General features: G+C 35.0%; 1 pseudogene; it reads right to left on the bottom strand.

The window, feature by feature from the left end:
- Nucleotides 1–295: 295 nt before the first annotated feature.
- Nucleotides 296–1,199, bottom strand: LOC143569248 (uncharacterized; annotated as a pseudogene).
- Nucleotides 1,200–4,259: the final 3,060 nt, after the last annotated feature.

The raw sequence follows: 4,259 nt of genomic DNA, 5'->3' as shown, positions 1-4,259 counted from the left end.
TGAGAATGAAATGAGTTATTAATTTTGTGTTGTTTGGTATGCAGGATGGAATACCTTTCTTTAAATTTGACAAAAATACCTTTGCCTCTAAATAAGGAAATTTTTACCCATTTAAAATTTATAATAACCTGTAGTATATATAAAAAAACACTTTTAACTAATACAATTTCATAGTCATTCAAAATTTCTCAACAAAATTAAAATCATTCACCAAACGGTTTCCAATTGGTAAAAAAAGTCATCAAAAATTTGCCAAGCTAAAAAATAAAAACAATTCAAAATCTGTGATATCATGTCAAGCAGTATCACTGGCGATCCTACATACAGCCTTGTTACACTGGCGAGTAGTCTAACCCACAACTTTGTTCATCTCTGCCTAAAGTTTGTTACGTAGTTCCTCTCTATTGCTTTCCGTTCCAAAAATTCTATTGAATGTATCTGTAGCCCCCCTAATCTCCGAACCAATTATTTCTGCCGACTCTTTCAAGCTGTTCATTAAAGGATCCCAACTATTACGCCTTTTTCTCTTTCGTTGTACACTTGATTCTTCTCCGGATACAACATTTGAAGGACTGTTTAGTGGCTGGTCAACACATATATCATCTAAGCCATCTCCAGTAGCATGTTGTTCTTCTCTATTTATGTCAGATATAATATCGAAAGCAGTTTGCGCATCTTTACCAGTTGCTCGATCCCTTTTCAAATACAACACACAAGTCCCAGTAGTGAGGAAATTTCTTTCCTCTCCATTTTGCTACTTTTTTGTGCACCTAACAACGCACATCATCATGATCAGAGACTAAGAGTTAAGAAAATATATAAATGATAATATAAAAGAAAATACTATATAAAACAATATAAGGTTGGGGAGCGTCGAGCATGTTTTTATTGTAATCCCAACCAAAACCACTTGTATTATTCCATGCCAGCATATCATGAACGGCAAACCAATTAGTCTTCATTGTCTTTATACGTGATTCTATATGTGGCTTTGCTTTTATGCCGGCTTCAGGTAGTAAGTTTGCAAGTTGTAGCTCCACTGCATTATAGAATCCAGGTTTAAACACGTTACCGGATTTGTAATTGGATCCCACATTAAGCACATCAAGCATGGCTGCAACAAACTTCGCATCTTCATTTTCGTTCCATTTTCTTTTATTTTTTTCTGGACCCCTTTCAGAATAAAGTTGTAGTTCCATACCTTCACATCAAAAATTAATGTTGTATAAATAAACAAAAAAAAACATTTCAATGTTGTGTAAATAACAACATAAGATGACAAACACATAAAAACATCAAATTTATTATAAGAAAACTCCATATAACAAACAGTACCAAAATAACATAACTAAAAACGCACTAATCTAGAGAATCATTGATGTCTAGATGTCCATGCATTAAACATAAATATTGCTAAATTTTGCCTGAAGTTTGTCCATTCATTCGAGGTCCCAATTGTTGTAATATGTTCCACAAGTGAGTCAAGATCTTCGTCATCCGTGTCATTATTTGTGTCAATAAATTCATCATCATCAAGAGGATCATATGCCATTTCTCATCGAATAAAGTTATGCATAAGACAACATGCAAGTATAATTTTATTTTGTATTCTGATCGGATAGAAAGAGGGACTTCTAATTATAGCCCATCTTTTCTTCAAAACGCCAAAACATTGTTCTATAACGTTTCTTGCTGCTGAGTGCTTCATGTTGCAAAACTTCTAATTATAGCCCATCTTTTCTTCAAAACGCCAAAACATTGTTCTATAACGTTTCTTGCTGCTGAGTGCTTCATGTTGCAACATGAAGCACTCAGCAGCAAGAAACGTTACATGAAGCACTCAGCAGCAAGAAACGTTATAGAATGAAGCACTCAGCAGCAAGAAACGTTACAAGAAGCACTCAGCAGCAAGAAACGTTATAGAACAATGTTTTAGTGTTTTGAAGAAAAGATGGGCTATAATTAGAAGTCCATTCCTCGATAGGTTAATTGCAACAAAATATTACATACTTTCACATTCCTTGAAATGTGCACAATATACTTCACATAATAGATATTATATGTAAAATATTTTCATTTCATGACAATACCGTATGTGAATAATTGTATCATGCATGTTTTATGTAATGGTATAACACCGTCCGCATCAGTTTAGAGTAATTTTCTCTACAAACAGCCTAGTCAGCGTGCCACGTCAACTTTCTATTTATTTTTTTCACAGACACTTTTACCTACAACAATAACATATTCATTTTTCCCACAACAACCTCATAATTTTAATATCACCAACATGGAGGACCTACAAACCACCATCCTTGATGAAGGATCTTTAAGGATGGATGGCCTCCACATCAACCTCCACAACACTTGTATTTTCCATTCTTCTCACAAATTTCCTCCACATAAGCTATGGATGGCCTTGATGCGGAAGGTCTAAGTAGTATACATTCACTGATGCAAATATGTAATTAACTAGTTCTTGATCTACACATCCAGACGTCAACAACTAGAGAGTTCCCGGATCAACAAACCATTGTTTTCTTCTACATCCTCTTTGGGACAATTCAATGTGTAGCTCTTTCCCCTTTCTTGGGACGAGATCGAAGTGCATGGATTCTTCAGCGTTGAATTACGGTGACAGCTGTTGTTTTGGGGGTAAGTTGAGTGAAGTAGACGAGTTTTTAAAGTTAGGCAACACATCTATATATGTTGGTGTTGGTAGACTGACTTGATCTATTTGAAGGGGGTTTATTCTGTTGTGATTTGTGAAAATATTATGACTTGGTGCTTGTGGAAGAAAGGTCCAGTTTTCGTGATCATGTTCACGCCCCTCTCAATTGTTTTTGGGGTGATCATGGGAGTCTCATTTCTTGGTGACTCGCTTCATCTAGGAAGGTAAATGGTTAATCTTTCATCACAAAATTTGAACTTAACCATTAATAAATAATAGTTATGCAGCTTCTGCAGTAAAACGAATCAGAACGAGAACGGTAAATCTTCATTTATGGCAATGGTGAAATTTCTTAGGTAAAACTATTATAAGAAATGTAATCACACATCTAAACTTCCAGTGATCTTGGGATATGCTTATACTAATCCAACTCGTTCCAATATGTTACTTCATCGATAAATGGAACCTGTTGATGATCATGGATGTTCTTGAATCTTTGAATTTTGTTGCACAGTTTTATTGGGGCGGTTATAATTGCTACTGGATTTTACATGGTGATATGGGGACATGCCAAAGAGGAGAAAAAGATACCGGTGGTCATGGAGGATGGCTTGGATATTTCAGAAGAACCTAGATCATTTGACCAAACTGCCCATCTCCTTTCTTCCATAAATGAATCAGAATGTTAGTTCGCTAATGATCATGTCTATTTTAAATAAGAGAATTTGTGACACCAAAATCCCAATTTTATTAACTTTTGGAAAAGGCCCTTCTTTCAAGTATTTATTTTTTATATACTAGTACGAGTTTAATAGAAATAAAATACTAGACAAGTTGCAATTATAAGTTTTGTGCTACTTTAACGTTTAGTATAGTGAGAGGGCCTTACTGAAAATGGGGAGCATATTTGACAAAGAAGTCCATTCCTTTATGAGAGTTCATGTGTATGAGTGCGCGTGCGATTTCTTGAAGAGTAGTACCATGCGTGCGTGTGTGGGAAGAAGTTCATGCTCATTACATCAAATATTCACTCTCGCTCCAAACATACAAGCTTGATAAATCCATGATAAAAATAACCTTGGGTTTAGTTGATCGTGCTCGAATTTGAACAAACTATGATGCTATTTAGCATAGAAACCTCATGTTTCATGATTGCATGTGGGCAGATGTAGTCAATTTGATTATGAATCCGAGTTTCCAGTGATCTTAATTAATTTCTAGAGTTCATGAGCAGTTTTGTGTAATTTTGTTTTTAATTTTAAGACGCTCGGTTAAGGTCATTCCATAAGGAGGGACGGACTTTTGGGAATGACTAAATTATGTATTTTGAAAGCCTTACTAAATGTATTGGCACGAATAGGAATATTTTGTATGGTTTGATGAAAACAAACTAACATAAGATCTATTTGGTTGTTTTACAAACTTGCGTTTAATAGTCAATCATTAATTCATAAAGTCTGTCATTAGATGATTATATTTGATCCGCTAAAACAACCATACGAGACTAGTTAGTAACCACGAACTCGAAGAACTAGAGAACACACTACACAAGATCAATACAAGGTCCAACCGCAGATCAACCACCAAA

This window comes from Bidens hawaiensis, unplaced genomic scaffold, assembly GCF_021521415.1.
Source record: "Bidens hawaiensis isolate Kalapana, Puna unplaced genomic scaffold, B.hawaiensis_p1.1 tig00024430_1, whole genome shotgun sequence".
NCBI classification, from domain to species: Eukaryota; Viridiplantae; Streptophyta; class Magnoliopsida; order Asterales; family Asteraceae; genus Bidens; species Bidens hawaiensis.
Note: the sequence above shows the minus strand (reverse complement) of the source record. Positions and strands in the feature narration are given on the sequence as shown.